The sequence below is a fragment of the Sapajus apella genome, unplaced genomic scaffold (assembly GCF_009761245.1).
Source record: "Sapajus apella isolate SASKATOON/1434 unplaced genomic scaffold, GSC_monkey_1.0 scaffold83, whole genome shotgun sequence".
Taxonomy (NCBI): domain Eukaryota; kingdom Metazoa; phylum Chordata; class Mammalia; order Primates; family Cebidae; genus Sapajus; species Sapajus apella.
Window position 1 is genome coordinate 1,753,063 of NW_022437023.1, and position 19,024 is coordinate 1,772,086.

The window sequence follows — 19,024 nt, forward strand, 5'->3', positions numbered from 1 at the left end:
CCAAAAAAAAAAAAAAAAAAAAATTAACCAGGTGTGGTGGTGCATGCCTGTAATCCCAACTACTTGGGAGGCTGAGGCAGGAGAATCACTTGAGCCTGGGAGGTGGAGGTTGCAGTGAGTAAAGACTGTGCCAATGCACTCCAGCCTGGGCATCAGAATGACACTGTCTGAAAATAAAATAAAATAAAATAAACTTAATTTTAAAACCTCCATTAAACATTATAAATGACCAAATGAAGAATTTTGAGTCTTCTACAAACCACATTTAAAAATATTATACCACTCAAATTCCTTACATCTAAAAATTTTTTCTATAAATGCCTCCTACAATGCAATGTCAGGAAAAAGCTATTTCTAGACTAATGAATACGTGTTCTTTCACCAGTCACTAAAAAGTCATTATCCTATCATATTTTCCTCTTTCTTTTAAATAGGTAACTTTTAAAAGAGCTAAATTTAGTGAACAACTGCCCATTCTTGGAAAATCTCCATCGATGTTTTAAAATCTTTAACTGACCTGTTTCATATACATTTAACGTAAGCTCTCGAAAATCCCTGTCTAAAGGAAATCAAAATTAAAAATTATAAGCTATTCTTTCTTTCTCTCTTCTTTCTTTCTTTTTCTTCTCTCTCTCTCTCTCTCTCTCTCTCTTTCTTTCTTTCTTTCTTTCTTTCTTTCTGTATGACGGAGTTTCACTCTGTTACCCAGGCTGGAGTGCAGTGGCGTGATCTAGGCTTACTGCAACCTCCACCTTCTGGGTTCATACAGCTATTCTCCTGCCTCAGCCTCCTGAGTAGCTAGGACTACAGGCATGAACCACTACGCCGGTTCATTTTTTTGTATTTTTAGTAGAGACTGTATTTCACCATGTTGGCCCAGCTGGTCTCGAACTCCTGACTTCAAATGATCCACGTGCCTCGGCCTCCCAAAATTCTGGGATTACAGGTGTTGAGCCACCAACTATTCTTATTCCCTTTTCTCTATGATGTTAGCTGTGGTTTGAAAGAAAAACAATCCTTTGTCAACCATTGAGAGACCAAAACAAAAAATGACTGCCCTACTCTGGAAAAAGCATCACTGATGAGCAATTAATGAGGTCACTTTTTTTTGAGATGGAGTCTCACTAAGTTGCCCAGGCAGGAGTGCACTTGTGTGATCTCAGCTAACTGCGACCTCAGCCTCCCAGGTTCACGAGATTCTCCTGCCTCAGCTTCCCAAGTAGCTGGGATTACCAGCACCCACGACCATGCCCGGTTAATTTTTACAGATTTTTAGTAGAGATAGGGTTTTGCCATGTTGGCCAGGCTGGTTTCGAACTCCTGACCTCAGGTGATCTGCCCACCTAAGCCTCCCAAAGGGCTGGGATTACAGGCATGAACCACCACGTCCAGCCAATGTGACCACATTTTTATAGTGACTCTAAAACTTTTAAAACTTGACTCTATGTGTGTACCTATGCAACAATCTTCCATGTTCTTCACATGTACCCCAAAACCTAAAATGCAGTAAAAAAAATTAAATTAAAAAATAAAACCTGACTCTACATTTATCTTTTTCTTTTTTTTTTTTAATTTTTTTTTTCTAGTGAAAGTTTTGAAAGCATACATTTATCTTTCAACTGTACTTCAAAGCATTTGGAAAATGAAATAGGCTGACAACAAATGCCCAGTGAAGTATGTAGAAAACAAAGCCTTTTCATCCATGCAATTATAATGCTGTAAGTTGTCATTTAGTAACAGACTACCCTAATGGGAAAATGTTAAAGTGAATACTCCTAAAAATTACTGTGATCTTGCTGGACGCAGTGGCTCACACCTGTAATCTCAGCACTTTGGGAGGCTAGGGCGGGTGGATCACTTGAGGTCAGGAGTTCAAGACCAGCCTGGCCAACAAGGTGAAACCCAGTTTCTACTAGAAATACAAAAATTAGCCGGGCATGGTGGTGCGTGCCTGTAATAACAGCTACTCGGGAGGCTGAGGTAAAAGAATCACCTGAACCCAAGAGGCAGAGGATGCAGTGGGCCAAGATCACACCACTGCACTCCAGTCTGCGCGACAGAGTGAGACTCAAAACAACAACAAAACTAGCTTTTAAAACTTGAAGTGAAATACTCACAACATAAAATTAACCATTTTAAAGTGAACAATTCGGTGGCATTTAGTATTCACAATGTTGTAAAATCACCACCTGTATCTACTGCCAAAATACTTTAATATCCCCAAAATAAAACCTTATACCCATTTAGCAGTTATTCCCTGTCTCCACCCTCCCACTTTCTGGCAACCATCAATTTGTTCTTTCTATCTATGGATTTGCTTATTCTACATACGTCATATAAATGGAATCGTACACTAAATATGTGACCTTTTGTATCTGTCTTTCACTTAGCACATTTGAAAGGTTCATCCATATTGTTGCATGTATCAGTACCTCATTCCTTATAGCTGAATAACATTCCAATTTATGTATACACCATATACCACAATGTGTTTATCCACTCTCTACTGATCAACATTTGGTTGTTTCTATCTTTTAGTTATTGTAAATAGTGCTGAACATTCCTCTACAAATGTCTGAGTACGAGCTTTTCAATCCCTTTAAGTACATACCTAAAAGTGCTGGGAAACTGCTGGGTCAAACATAATTCTATGTTTAAGTTTCTGAGGACCCACCAAACTTCCACAGCAGCTGAACCATTATGCATTCCCACCAGTAATGTATGAAGTAGCCAATTTTTCTACATCCTCAATAACACTTGTGATTTTTCCATCCTAGTGGTTGTGACATGTTAAAACTAAGGCCGGGTGTGGTGGCTCATGACTGCAATCCCAGAACTTTGAGGTCAAGGTGGCAGATCACAAAGTCAGGAGTTCGAGACCAGCCTGGCCAAAATGGTGAAACCCTGTCTCTGCTAAAAAAGTACAAAAATCAGCCGGGCGTGGTGGCAGGCACCGGTAGACCCAGCTACTTGGAAGGCTGAGGCAGGAGAATCGCTTGAACCTGGGAGGAGGAAGTTGCAGTCAGCCAAGACTGCATCACTGCACTCCAGCCTGGGCAACAGAGCAAGACTTCATCTTTTAAAAAAAAAAAGAATATTTATACTTTGGAAGGCTGACGTGAGCAGATTGCTTGAGTCTCGGAGTTTGAGACCAGCCTGACAACATGGAAAAACCCCATCTCTACAAAAACTACAAAACTTTAGCCAGGCATAGTGGCACATGCCTGTAGTCCCACCCACTCAGGAGGCTGAGGAAGGAGAATCACCTGAGCCTGGGGGAGGTCGAGGCTGCAAGGCTGTAGTCAGTGGTAACTGTGTCACTGCAGGCCAACCTGGGAAACAGAGTGAGACCCTGTCTTTAAAAAAGGCCAGGTGCAGTGGCTCACGCCTGCAATCTCAGCACTTTGGGAGGTTAAGGCAGGTGGCTCACCTCAGGTCAGGAGTTCGAGACCAGCCTGGCCAACATGGTGAAACCCTATCTCCATTAAAAATACAAAAAGTAGCCGGGTGTGGTGGTGGGCGCTTGTAATCCCAGGTACTCGGGAGGCTGAGGCAGGAGAATCACCCGAACCCAGGAAGCAGAGGTTGCAGTGAGCCAAGATCACCAAGATCGTGCCACTGGGTGACAAGAGTGAAGCTCCAACTCAAAAAAAAAGATTGTCTATAACAATTACTTAACTTTTGAAGGAAAGCAGAATGCCCATTTAGTAAGACTGGAAAATGTTACTCCTATTCTCTGTCCCTCCCTGATACACACATATGCAGAAAAAGTTCCAATAACTAGATTTCTTTTTTCCCATGGAAAGTAAGTTAAAATGTGCTAAATACCAAGAGAATGAGAAGTGCAAGCCATAGGATGGAAAAAAGTATTTGCAAAAGACTTATCTGATAAAGGATTTAACCAAAATACACAAAGGACATTTCAAATTCAACAATAAAAAACCCAATTAAAAAATGAGCGTAAGATGTGAACAGACACTTCACAAAGAAATATATACAAATGGGGCCAGGAGCAGTGGCTCACACTTGTAATCCCAGCACTTTGAAAGGCTGAGGCAGGAGGACTGCATGAGGTCAGGGGTCTGACATCAGTCTGGGCAACACAGCAAGACCTCATATCTATAAAAAATTTTTAAAAATTAGCCAGTGTGGTGGTGTGTACCTGTAGTACCAGCTACTCAGGAGGCTGGGGTGGGAGGATCACTTGAGCCCAGGAGTTCAGTTACAGTGAGGTATGATCACACCACAGCACTCTAGTCTGGGTGACAGAGTAAGACCCTGTCTCTAAAAAATAACTTTCAAAAGAACATATGCAAGCCAGGCATGGTGGTTCATGACTGTAATCCCAGCACTCTGGGAGGCTAAGGCGGGCAAAGGTCAGGGGTTCAAGACCAGCCTGACCAACATGGTGAAACCCCGTCTCTACTTAAAAACACAAAAATTAGCCAGGCATGGTGGTGCATGCCTGTAATCCCAGCTACTTGGGAGGCTGAGGCAGGAGAACTGCTTGAACCCAGGAAGCAGAGGTTGCAGTGAGCCGAGAGTGCGCCATTGCACTCCAGCCTGGGCAACAGAGCAAGACTCCGTCTCAAAAAAACAAAAAACAAAAAATAAGAGCATATGCAGATGGTAAATAAATATAAAAAGAGGTTCCACATCATATGTCACCAGGGAAATGCAAATGAAACAACAAGACAACACTACTTAACACCTATTAGAACAGACAAAATCCAGAACAGAGATCACCACCAAATGCTGGTGAGGATGTGGGGCAACAGAAATTCATTCACTCACAGGGGAGAATGCAAAATGCTACACAGCCACTTTGGAAGACAGTTTGGCATTTTCTTACAAAACTACATGTACTCTTACCCTATGATAACGCAATCATACTTCTTGGTATTTACCCTAAAAAGTTAGAAACTTAAGTCATACAAAAACCTGCACAGGAATGTTTATAGCAGCTTTATTCATAATTGCCAAAATCTTGGAAGCAACCATGACGTCCTTCAGTAGGTGAATGGATAAATAAGGTGTGGTACACCACACAAAGCAGTATTACTCAGTACTCAATCAAGCCATGGAAGGAACTTTAAGGCATATTACTAACTGAAAGAAGCCAACCTGAAAAGGCCACATACTGTATGATTCCAACTAGATAACATTCTGGAAAAGGCAAAACTAGGGAGAGAGTAGATCAGTGGTTGTTAGGGGTGAGTGGAGAGGGAGCGATGAATAGGTACATGATTTTTAGGGCAGTGGAACTACTCTGTCTGATACTATAATGGTGGATACATTTCTCCAATCCATAGAAAATACATCAGCAAGAAAGAACTCTGATGTAAAGTACAAGTTTTGGGTGATAATCATGTGCCATGGTGGGCTCACCGATTAAAACAAATGTACCACAGTGTTCAGGATGCTGACAGTGGGGGAGATTGCCTGTGGAGGCAGGGGACTAATGGGAACTCTGTATTTTGTTTTGTTTTGTTTTTTTGAGGTGAAGTCTTGCTCTCACCCAGGCTGGAGTGCAATGGCATGTTCACAGCTCACTGCGACCTCCGCCTCCCAGGTTCAACCAATTCTCCTGCCTCAGCCTCCCGAGTAGCTAGGACTACGGGTGCATGCCACCACGCCCAGCTAATTTTTTTATTTTTAGTAGAGATGGGGTTTCACCATGTTAGTCAAGATGGTCTTGATCTCTTGACCTCATAATCCGCCCACCTCAGCCTCCCAAAAGTGCTGGGATTACAGGTGTGAGCCACCGTGCCCAGCTGGGAACTCTGTATTTTATAATCAATTTTGCTGTGAACCAAAAACTCCTCTAAAAAGTAAAGTCTATTTTTAAAAGTACTAAATAGGCCGGGCACTATGGCTCACACCTGTAATCCCAGCACTCTGGGAGGCTGAGGCAGGCAGATCACCTGAGGTCAGGAGTTTGAGAACAGCCTTGCCAACATGGTGAAACCCCGTCTCTACCAAAAATACAAAAATTAGCCGGGCGAGGTGGCAGCTACTGTAATCCCAGCTACTCGGGAAGCTAAGGCAAGAGAATCGCTTGAACCCAGAAGGCAGAGGGTGCAGTGAGCTGAGATCACGCCACTGTACTCTAGCCTGGGTGACAAAGCAAGATTCCATCTAAAAAAAAAAAAGTACTAAATATACACATATATATATATAGACACAGGGAGAAGGAGAGACAAGGTCTTGTTCTGTACCCCAGGCTAGAGTGCAGTGGCATGATTATAGCTCACTGCCACTTCAGCCTCCTGAGTGGCTGGGACTACAGGAGCATGCCATCACATCTGGCTAATTTTCTCTATTTTTTTTGTAGAGACGGAGTCTTGATATATTGCCCAGGCTGGTGTCAAACTTCTGGCCTTAAGAGGTCCTCCTGCCTCAGCCTCCCAAAGCGCTGAGATTACAGGTGTGAGCCAGTGAGCAAACCCCTAAAATATTTTTAAGTGGATTAAATAGATTTTAAAATTATATGCTAGATTACCTCAACAGATCATTAAAGGTTCAATCTAAACTCAAAAAATTATTAGTAACAAGCGATGCTCCTGCCTCAGCCTCCCAAGTAGCTGGGATTACAGGCGCCTACCACTATGCCCAGCTAATTTTTGCATTTTTAGTAAGAGACAGGGTTTCACCATATTGGCCAGGCTGGTCTCAAACTCCTGACCTCAAGTGATCCCCCCACCTCAGCCTCCCAAAGTGCTGGGATTACAGGCATGAGTCTCTGTGCCTAGCCCCAAGTTCTATTCATGTAAATATAACCTAATAAAATTCTCACAATAACCCTAGAAATTAGATGGTATTAGTGGATGTATTTCTATTTTACACTTGAGGAAACTGGTTAAGAGGATAATTCAAGCCTGAACTCCAGATGTGACTCTAAAGCCATTATTTCCACTACACCACCTGTCTCCATTTGACTGCTGCAGCACCAGCTACCATGAACTAATGCTCATGATAGTCCTGAGAATTTGCATCCGAATAAATAACTTTTGGTAGCTTCAGTTCTAATATGGCGCATGGATTCTAACAACTTAGACTAGTAAAATGTGCTCAGAATATACAGCTAACGATTGGGCACAATACTCAAACGAGCAAGAACATGGTTTTCCCGTCTCCTTTGCTGGGTAACCAAAAGCTAACAGACATTCACAGCTGGTTTATGAACTGAGAGGCTACATAATATGCTAGCAGCCACACCAATAACGTTTATTGGGCTCTAGGCCCGCAGAGCTTGCAGTTCCTCCAGATTCATATCTCAACTCATGAAGAATAAAGGATTTCTTGGGTTCCTTCACAAGTTAACAAGTACTGACATTTAGTCACTACCACTTGAGGCAAGTAACTATGCAAAAGAGATTGGCAGAAATGGTAAATAACCAAAGGTAAATAAAGGGCTTAACTGCTCATCCGCCTCAGCACAGAAAAATAACTGAATTTTTATCCTAACTCATGAAGGGAAATAAGAAAAGCAGGCTTGTCAGTTAAGGTTAAGAAGCAAACTCAGCAGTTGTGAGAGATTAGAGTCTTGGCAGTGGCAAAGAGGGCCCAAAATAGATGTATTAAGCATGGGCTAGGTGACAGTTCTGATCAGCATGTATTTTTAGTAATTGCACATTTGTAACTTTCCCATGTCCAGTTCATCATTAAGCTAGCCAGCCTTCTGACCAGGCGTGGTGGCTCACACCTGTAAATCCAGCACTTTAGGAGGCCGAGGTGGGTGGATCACTTGAGGTCAGGAGTTTGAGACTAGCCTGGCCAGCATGATGAAACCCCGTCTCTACTAAAAATACAAAAAAAAAAATTAGATGAGTGTGGTGGTGCATGCCTGCAGTCCCAGCTACCTGGGAGGCTGTGAGGCAGAAGAATGGCTTGAACTTGGGCGGCAAAGATTGCAATGAGCTGAGATCACGCCATTGCATTCCAGCCTGGGCGACAGAGCAAGACTCCATCTCAAAAAATAACAACAACAACAACAACAACAACAAGCTAGCCAGTCTTCTGAAATGTCAGAAAAGTTCTGCCTACCCTCACAATCATCCTCACAATAGATAATTATAATCAGTGCCCAGCACTAATTTTTTTTCTTTCTTTTTTTTTTTTTGAGATAGAATCTCGCTCTGTCACCCAGGCTGGAGTGTTTTGCCTTGTTGGCCAGGCTGGTCTCGAACTACTGACATCAGGTGATCCAACTGCCTCAGCCTCCCAAAGTGCTGGGATTACAGGAATCAGCCACCACGCTCAGCCCCAGCACTGATTTTGATGCTGCTTTCTCTGTAACCAGGCAGTTACAGTTTTCACTCCCACCATTCACTTTCATTCAGCCTACACCTCTGCCTCTAGTCAACAGGAATTTCCTCTATGCTCCACATTTGATTTGTGGGCGGGTATGATAGTGGGCCTGCCTCAGGAAAGCAGACAGGAAATAAAGAAACCTGGTGCTTGCTTTGGCAGCACGAATACTAAATTGGAACCATACAGAGAAATTAGCATGGCCCCTGCAAAAGGATGACATGCAAATTCATGAACAGACACTTTTCAAAAGAAGACATATATGAGGCCAACAAGCATATGAAAAAATGCTCATCACCACGGGTCATCAGAGAAATGCAAATCAAAATTACATTGAAATACCATCTCATGCCAGTTGGAATGGCAATCATTAAAAAATCTGGAGACAACAGATGCTGGAGAGGATGTGGAGAAATAGGAACACTTTTACATTGTTGTTGGTAGTGTAAAGTAGTTCAACCATTGTGGAAGACAGTGTGGCGATTCCTCAAGGACCTAGAAATAGAAATTCCATTTGACCCAGCAATCCCATTACTGGGTATATATCCAAAGGATTATAAATCGTTCTATTATAAAGACACATGCACACGTATGTTCACTGCAGCACTGTTTACAATAGCAAAGACTTGGAACCAACCCAAATGCCCATCGATGATAGACTGGACAGGGAAAATGTGGCTTATATACACCATGGAATACTATACAGCCATAAAAATCGATGAGCTCGTGTCCTTTGTAAGGACATGGATGAACCTGGAAACCATCATTCTCAGCAAACTGACACAAGAACAGAAAATCAAACACCGCATGTTCTCACTCATAGGCGGGTGCTGAACAATGAGAACACATGGACACAGAGAGGGGAGCATCACACACTGAGGTCTGCTGTGGGGGGACTCGGGGAGGGACAGTGGGAGGTAGGGAGTTGGGGAGAGATAACATGGGGAGAAATGCCAGATATAGGTGACGGGGATGGAGGTAGCAAACCACATTGCTATGCATGTACCGAGGCAACAATCCTGCATGTTCTTCACATGTACCCCAGAACCTAAAGTGCAATAAAATATATATATATAAAAAAAAAAAAAAGAAACCTGGTAGCCTACTGATTGTCTCCCAACGTCTGTTTCTCCTCTATTCCAGAGAAGCTAAACAAAGAAGCTGGTTGCTAACTAACTAGACTGTGTCAAGCTCTCAAGTAAGACTAAACCTGACCATGCCTTAGTTTAAGTAACGAATTTTTCTGCTGGTATTTTCTATTGCTGTCAAATTATTATATTACAAGGGCTGTTTTTATGTAGCTCTGTTGGGCATTAAGAATGAAGAAACAGCCGGGCGCGGTGGCTCACACCTGTAATCCCAGTACTCGGGAGGCTGAGGAGGACAGATCACGAGGTCAGGAGTTCGAGACCAGCCTGGCCAATACGGTGAAACCCCATCTCTACTAAAAACACAAAAATTAGGGGCCGGGCGCGGTGGCTCAAGCCTGTAATCCCAGCACTTTGGGAGGCCGAGGCGGGTGGATCACGAGGTCAAGAGATCGAGACCATCCTGGTCAACACGGTGAAACCCCGTCTCTACTAAAAATACAAAAAAAATTAGCTGGGCATGGTGGCACGTGCCTGTAATCCTAGCTACTCAGGAGGCTGAGGCAGGAGAATTGCCTGAACCCAGGAGGCAGAGGTTGTGGTGAGCCGAGATCGCGCCATTGCACTCCAGTTTGGGTAACAAGAGCGAAACTCCGTCTCAAAAAAAAAAAAAAAAAAATTAGCTGGGTGTAGTGGCATAAACCTGTAGTCCTAGCTACTCAGGAGGCTGAGACAGAAGAATCCCTTGAACCTGAGAGGTGGAGACTGCAGTGAGCTGAGGCTGCACCACTGCATTCCAGCCTGGGTGACAGAGTGAGACTCTTGTCTCAAAAAAAAAAGAATGAAGAAACAAACAAACTTACTAAGGTTTTATCCTCATCTAGAAGCCAAGCCCATTTGTTATCTAGTATAAAAACTTATCATTTCCAATATATCCAAGAGCAGCTCCAGCTGTTGTTTGCCTTCTGCAGAATTTTTTTAATAAGTTAATTTTAAAAACACAAGTGCTACTGACAGTTTCTAAATCTAAACAATGGTCTGCGCCATGGCCTAGGATATGAAAAATAAATACATAAAACAAAACAAATCTAAACAATGGGAAGTCATACATAAACTTTCTCCATTCTTCAAGGCTCAACGAATACCCTATCTTTTGCCTAACCTTTACCTTGGTAAGTGAAGCTTTCCCTCCCATCATAAATCACAAACCCAGGCAGGGCCTAAGAACTGGCCATTTATGTATCACCAACAGCATCCAGCACAGCATCAGTGTATATGAAGTGCAACAAATACTTTTTGAAACAGAGTCTCACTCTATCGCCCAGGCTAGAGTGCAGTGACACAGTGACACAATCTTGGCTAACTGCAATCTCCACCTCCTAGGTTCAAGCAGTTCTCCTGCCTCGGCCTCCCAAGTAGCTGGGACTACAGATGCACGCCGCCACGCTCGGCTAATTTTTTTGTTTTAGTAGAGACAGGATTTCACTGTGTTGCCCAAGCTGGTCAGATCTCCTGAGCTCAGGCAATCTGCCTGCCTTGGCCTGCCAAAGTGTTGGAATTATAGGCGTGAGCCACCCCACCCAGCCAACCAATACTTACTAAAGGAATCAATCAGTAAAAGATTAGTGCATCCAGGGCATGGTGTTGACAAGTAATTTTCAGATTTTTAAAATTTCACAGACAAGTTTTTAAAATAAATTGGCCAGTCAAGGTGGCTCACACCTATAATCCCAGCACTTTGGGAGGTCAAGGTGGGTGGATCACCTTAAGTCAGGAGTTTCAGACCAGCCTGGCCAACATGGTGAAACTCTGTCTCTACTAAAAATACAAAAATTAGCCAGGAGTGGTGGCAAGCACCTGTAGTCCCAGTTCCTCAGGAGGCTGAGGCAGGAGAATCGCTTGAACCCGGGAGGCAGGGCTGCAGTAAGCCAAGATCGTGCCACTGTACTACAGCCTGGCAACAGAGACTCCATCTCATAAGTAAATGAGTAAGTAAGCAAGTAAGGTTCTGGGATATTATTTCGCCTTAAAAAGGAATGAGATTCTGACACTTTGCAACATGAATAAACTTTGAAGACCATGCTAAGTGAAATAAGCCAGTCACAAAAAGACAAAAATTATATGATTCCACTTACGTAAGATACATAGAGTAGTCAAATTCATTGAGATAGAAGGTAGAATGGGGGCACAGTGGCTCATGTCTGTATTCCCAGCTATACGAGAAGGCTGAGGCAGGAGGATCCCTTGAGGCCAGAAGTTTGAGACCTGCCTAGGCAACACAGCAAGACCTCATCTCTAAAAATAAATACAGGCTGGGCACAGTGGCTCATGCCTGTATTCCCAGCACTTTGGGAGGCTAAGGCGGGTGGATCACTTGAGGTCAGGAGTTCAAGACCAGCCTGACCAACATGGTGAAATCCTGTCTCTACTAAAATACAAAAATTAGCTGGGCATGGTGGTAAGCACCTGTAATCCCAGTTACTTGGGAGGCTGAGGCGGAAGAATTGCTTGAGCCCAGGGGGCAGAGGTTGCAATGAGCCGGGATCACACCACTGCACTACACCCTGGGAGCCAGAGCAAGACTCCATCTCAAAAATAAAAATATGAATAAATACATACATAATATTTTATAAAAAGTAAGTAGAATGGGCCAGATTCACACCTGTAATCCCAGCACTTTGGAAGACCAAGGCCAGCAGATCACTTGAACCCAGGAGTTCAAAACCAGCCTGGGCAACATGACAAGACCCTATCTCTAGTGAAAAAAAATATGTACAAAAATTAGTTGGGCATAGTGATTCATGCCTATAATCCCAGCTACTAGGGAGGGCTGAGGTGGGAGAATCACTTGAGCTGAGGAGGTTGAAACTGTAATAAGTCACTATTTTGCCACTGAATTCTAGCCTGAGTTACAGGGCAAGACCCTGTCAAAAACAAAAAGGCAGGGGGCTGGATGTGGTGGCTCACGCCTATAATCCCAGCATTCTGGATCACGAGGTCAGGAGTTAGAGACCAGCCTGGGCAAAATGGTGAAACCTCATCTCTGTTAAAAATACAAAAAATTGCCGGGCGTGGTGGCTCACGCCTGTAATCCTAGCACTTTGGGAGGCCGGAGTGGGTGGATCACCTGAGGTCAGGAGTTCAAGACCAGCCTGGCCATCATGGTGAAACCCCATCTTTAAAAAAAAAAATACAAAAAATTAGCCGGGTGTGGTGGTGCGCGCCTGTAATCCCAGCTACTTGGGAGGCTGAGGCAAGAGAATCGCTTGAACCTAGAAGGTGGAGTCTGCAGTGAGAAGAGACGGCGCCACCACACAGACGGGAGGCAGGGAGGCAGGGAGGCAGGGAGGGAGGGAGGGAGGGAGGCAGAAAAGGAGGGAGGGAAGGAGGGAGGGAAGCAGGGAAGGAGGGAAGGAGGGAGGGAGGATGGTAGTTGCCAGCGGCTGAGAGGAGGCAGGAAAAGGAGGCCGAGGTGGAGGGGGAAGGGAGAGGGAGAGAAGGAGGAAGAGGGGGAGGGGAAGGGAGAGGGGAGAATGGTAGTTGCCAGGGGCTGAGAAGACACAGGAACGGGAACTTACTGTTTTGTGTTTTAGACAGTCTCACTCTGTTGCCTGGGCTGGAGTACAGTGGCATGATCATTGTTCACTGCAGCTTCGACCTGCTGTGCTAAGGCAATCCTTGCACTTCACCCTCCCAAGTAGCTAGGAGTGCAAGCTGGGCCACCACATCTGGCTGGGACTTATTGCTTAACAGGTACAGAGTATCAGTTTGTGAAGACGAAAAAGTTCTTGAGATGGACGGAAGTGATAGCTGCACAACAATGTGAATTTACTTAATGCAACTGAACTGTGCACTTATAAATGGCTAAAGTTGTGCAAATTTTGTTACATATATTTTACCGAAATTAAAAACAATTTTTTTTTTTTTTGAGACAGAGTCTTGCTCTGTTGCCCAGGCTGGAGTGCAGTGGTGCAATGTCAGCTCACTGCAACCTCTGCTTTCTGAGTTCAAGCAATTCTCATGTCTCAGCCTCCCAAGTAGCTGGGATAACAGATGAGTGCCAACACACCTGGCTAATTTTTGTATTTTTAGTAGAGACGGGGTTTTGCTATGTTGGCAAGGCTGGTCTCCTAACAACCTCAAGTAGTCCATCCACCTGCCTCAGCCCCCCAAAAGGCTGCGATAATAGGTGTGAGCCACTTTGCCTGGTCTAAAAAAAATTGTAATAAGTAATAAATAAAAAATTGTAATAAATAAATTGTCATTATCATATTTTGCCAAGTAAGTAAATGAAAGATTAAACATAAGTACCACCAGCATGACCAACCAGTTAATAAGGAACATTTCAGTACCAACCTAATTTCAGAACAGAAGACAAGTGGCAACTTTCCCCAATGCACTTATATATACCTTGGCTTTCTTTTTCTCATTTTACCATACAATAAATACTTGCTCCTAGCCTTGCATTTGGATACTGCTGCTCTAAAGGAGGCTCAGAGCATTACTTCATACCCTAGGAGGAAGAAGAGATGGAGGAGGAAGCACTGTGCCATGGGCAAAACTGACTACCATTTTGGGGAGTGGGGAAAGCTGGGGACTGCCAAAAGAATGGAGAGGTTAAAAGCTGCATCTTCCATAGAGAATAGTTTTTGGGTGTTTCTTTCTTGGGATGTTTTCATTTTAGGACTACTTCAAGCTGCTTTTTTCCCCTTTCCTCTTCCCTACCAAGCAGCTGGGGCCTGCAAAGGCCTAGCCTCCTTACAAGCTTGAGAAGGGACCTGAAATCTTGGAGGAATAACTCATCTGGAAAGGCACAGGCCAGGAGACTTCATAAAGCAAAGCAGCACAGCAGCTTACAATACCCTGGGCTCCAGGACATGGAGAGAAAGTCTTGTTTATTTGGCTGTCATTAAATCATATCATCAAAACGCAGTATAGGGGAAAAACAAAAACACAGTGTGGATGAATCTCAGACAGTGGCTCACAAACTCCAGGTTTAAGCATCAATGTATGAAACAGTAGCTCTGTTTTACAAGTAATTCATTGTCTGTTTTCTGGAGTGGAGCTTGAAAAGCTTCCTCATTTCAACTCCCTTAGCAGCCTAGCCAATTGTGATTTAGTTGTATACTGTTTATTTTGTACCTATAATAGACCATTGGTTGAACACAAGATATAGAAGAAAAACTTGTATAGAAATTTATGTTAACAAGGAACATAAATACAATTATGCAAATTTCTTTCAAAATGATTTCTACCCAATCTGTAAATCAAATTCAACTGAACAAAATGACTACATATGAGAAAAAATATATAATAAAGACTATCTCCAACGTGACTTTTTATTTACTGGGTGTTAAGTTACTCACAGCTACAACATTATTTACAAAAGGATACTTGCAAAGAGCATCCTGGAATCTCTCTTCTTTCATCATTCAGAAACAAAATTAATCTAAAAACATGAAATAAACCAATAGTTTTCTTAAAGTTCAAAGGCAAAAATTCCAAACATTAAGACATGTGTGTCAGACTTTTGTCTAGGCGATGGGGCTACAATGGTAAGCAAGACAGAGGACATGGATGCTGTGATGAAGTCACAGTTAAGAAGAGGTCTTGCAAACCGGTAAATAAGATCATGTCAGTGACAGGTGCTAGGAAGGAAATTAAAGACCATGATGTGACAGTGTGTGGCTTAGAGGGCAACATCAAAGACAGGGAAGGCTTTGTCTAAGAAAAATCAACATTTTGATCTAAAGTAATTCATATTCTACTAAAAGTCATTTACCACGCCACCCTAGTACAATAAAAAGATTTTTTAAAATTCTACTGAGTATTGTAACTTACTATAACTGAGTAAGCCACAAACAAAGCAGGTGCCTGGAGGGTCTTCTCAGGAAACTTGGCAGTATCAGGCAGCTAGCTAGGAGAGACCACAAGGACCCAGAGACCCTAATCCTGACCTCTTCCTAGTATGACTAACACATGCCACCAGTGAAAGGTATATACTATTCATAATCTTGGAGACAAATCTGAGATCTCCTAGAGGCAGTTTATTATGTCTATTACCTGAAAACAAAATTTTTTTAAAGAATTTGCATTTGAATAAAGCTCTAAAACATATTATTTAGAAAATGCTATATTTTTCTTGGTTTATTTTTAAAAATTAGTGACTCCTCAAAGAATATTGCAAGTTATCACTCAAAATCCAAACAAATTATCCAGAGAACATTTATGACTATTTGCACCTGCCCTAATGGATAGGTTCTGCAGCCTTCTTGGCACCATTCTACAAGTCATCTCCACTATGTTATATAAATCTAAACCTGAATAATGCTGGCTAAAATAAATAGGAACTTACTTTTCTCACTAACAGAAATCTGAGGAAGAGCGCTACTGGAGCTGATTTGACCACTTGAAGCCATCAGGACCCAGACTCTCTATCTTTGCACTCTTCCATTCCTCCTCATGGCCTCAAAGTGGATGCTACAACTCCAGATACCATTTTAGCATTCAAGGCAGATTATACAAGTAATAGTGCCGGCCACATCTGTTCTGCAGCAAACTTCTGCTTTGGGGTCAGACAGCACTCCCAATTGTACAGAAAGCTAGGAAATAAGTATTTAACGAAAAGAGAGTTCCGGATGTGGGGTCAGACAAACAACAGTGTCTGTCACACACTGGCTGAGCCAAATATGGAAAACCAATGTCCAACTTCCTTCCCTGGACAGGACTTGACAAGCTGAACAATGGTGTTAATTTTAGACTACACTGACCATCAAGCCAGTGAAGTCCAGCACCTCTGGGTGAATTCTCACACATTTTCTTTCGCCAAAACATAAACACAATTTTTGTTATAGTGGTGTACTGTTGATGGCCATCACCAACAAAGAAAAAAATGCATTAAAAATGTCTGATACTGGCTGGGAACGGTGGCTTACACTTGTAATCCCAGCACTTTGGGAGGCCAAGGCTGGCAGATCACCTTAGGTCAGGAGTTCGAGACCAACCTGGCCAACATGGTGAAACCCCTGTCTCTACTAAAAATAAAAAATTAGCCAGGTGTGGTGGCACATTCCTGTAATCCCAGCTACTCAGGAGACTGAAGGAGGAGAATCGCTTGAACCTGGGAGGGAGAGGCTGCAGTGAACCAAGATCGCACCACTGCACTCCAGCCTGGGTAACAGAGCAAGACTGTCTCAAAAACAAAAAGAAAAAAAAAACAAAGTCTAACACCACTTTGCTGTGTCTTTAAAGAGCAACTTTACGGCTACTGAAAATGCTTTGGGCTGAGCGCGGTGGCTCATGCTTGTAATCCCAGCACTTTGGGAGGTGGAGGCAGGTGGATCACAAGGTCAAGAGGTCAAGACCAACAGGGTGAAACCCGGGTCTACTAAAAATACAAAAATTAGCTGGACGTGGTGGCACACACCTGTAGTCCCAGCTACTCAGGAGGCTGAGGCAGGAGAACTGCTTGAACCCAGGACGTGGAAGTTGCAGTGAGGCCGAGATCGGGCCACTGTACTCCAGCCTGGCGACAGAGCAAGGCTCCCTCTCAAAGAAAAAGAAATGCTTTGAAGATACCAAGTTTCATACTCAGCAGATGCAACATGGGAAACAGGACAGTACTATCACTACTGAATTGTTATTCATTCCTTATTGCAAATAAATCTGTATGAGATCCTTTCTGAAACCATTAGAGATGTCTGTTTACATGGTTCACTGATTATAAGAATAGAGAATCGGCTGGGCGAGGTGGCTCACGCCTGTTACCCCAGTACTTTGGGAGGCCAAGACAGGCGGATCACTTGAGGTCAGGAATTTGAGATCAGCCTGCCCAACATGGAGAAACCCCATCTCTAAAAAAATAAAAAATAAAACAAAGAAGAATAGAGAATCACACTAATTCTTATTAATGAGCACTGGGGATACAGAGTGGCCAAGAGGAGAACTGTAATTTTTTAAGATGCTTGGCTAAGTGTCTTTTTTTTTTTCTTTAAGTGTACTCTGTGAGGTTGGAGAAAAATAAACCAATAATTTATAAATTGCTGGTCAACAATATTATCTTCTTTTGTGGCTTAACATTGTCATCTAACCCCCATTATATATATACGTATATAAACACTGTCGTCTACAACAAGAGAACACTTAAGTATCTTCTCTCATCCTTTTCATGGGTATATAACCATTAAAAATGTGTACAGAGAATTCAGATTAGGAGAAATTGCATATCATATGTGAAAAAACAAGGTTATAAAATTGTATAATCTAATCCTGTAGCCCAAGCTACTCAGGAGGCTGAGGTGGAAGGATCATTTGAACTCAGGAGTTCGAGATAAACCTGGACAACATAGCAAGGCCCCATCTGGGGGGAAAAACAGTACATAAATTAAACACAATGTTATAAAATTTAAAGCCAGAATGATTAAAGAGAATAATTACCTTCATACGTTTTGGAGGAAACTAGAGGCTGAAAGGTATTTATCGTCATAAACAACTGTGAGCCTACTGTGTAGGCAGCACCATGTAGGCACTACAGAGGATAAACTATGAGCAGGAGAGACTATTTTAGAACTCTGGTAACTTATACCTAGTGGGCTCAAAAGAGGATATTTTCCAAATTTGCTATGGTGAATGTGAAACATCTTTATAATGGAAGTAAGACTACTAAAACTGCCTCAAGAAGTATTCTTTGGCATTCAAAATTTGCCAAAAATATCCACCTTTCTGACAAATTCAGCTTCTTCCCACAACACACATGCACTGAGCTGGGATTCGTGATCAGCTTCAGCTAACGGTGACAACAGCAAGAGATGCTGCTGAAGTCGGTATAGATTACCTTTCTATAATTGTGTTACAGCCTTTCATTCCACCTGTTTTTGTTATTTTAAATGCTGGTAGTGGAAGTCTGCTTAGGAAATATATTTTTATGCGGCTGGGTGCAGTGGCTCATGCCTGTCATCCCAGCACTTTGGGAGGCTAAAGCGGGTGGATCACCTGAGGTCAGGAGTTCAAGACCAGCCTGGCCAACATGGTGAAACCCTGTCTCTACTTAAAAAAATACAAAAAATTGCCGGGCACGGTGGCTTACGCCTGTAATCCCAGCACTTTGGGAGGCCGAGGAGGGTGGATCACGAGGTCAAGAGATCGAGACCATCCTGGTCAACATGGTGAAACCCCGTCTCTACTAAAAATACAAAAAATCAGCTGAGCATAGTGGCGCGTGCCTGTAATCCCAGCTACTCAGGAGGCTGAGGCAGGAGAATTGCCTGAGCCCAGGAGGCGGACGTTGCGGTGAGCCGAGATCGCGCCATTGCACTCCAGCCTGGGTAACAAGAGCGAAACTCCGTCTCAAAAAAAAAAAAAAAAATTAGCTGGGTGTGGTGGTATGCACCTGTAGTCCCAGCTACTTGGGAGGCTGAGGCAGGAGAATCACTTGAACCTGGGAGGCAGAGGTTGCAGTGAGCCAGGATCGCACCACTGCACTCTGGCCTGGGTGACAGAGCAAGGCTCTGTCTCAAAAACAAAAAACAAAAAAAATTCTTGCATTCCACTTGTTTATCTCCTTTTGTGGATCTGTCAGAAAAAAACTGTGTTATCTTTGTATATATTATTTTACCAGAATTATCACA

At 43.0% G+C, this 19,024-nt stretch overlaps 1 protein-coding gene and 1 pseudogene across 1 annotated transcript in view; one reads left to right on the plus strand and one right to left on the minus strand.

Moving 5' to 3' along the window:
* The window catches only part of NUDT3 (nudix hydrolase 3), a 124,047-nt gene that overhangs the window by 83,265 nt on the left and 21,758 nt on the right, over window positions 1–19,024 (minus strand). The gene's annotated exons all lie outside the window — the stretch shown is intronic.
* LOC116533750 lies at window positions 8,457–8,557 on the plus strand (annotated as a pseudogene).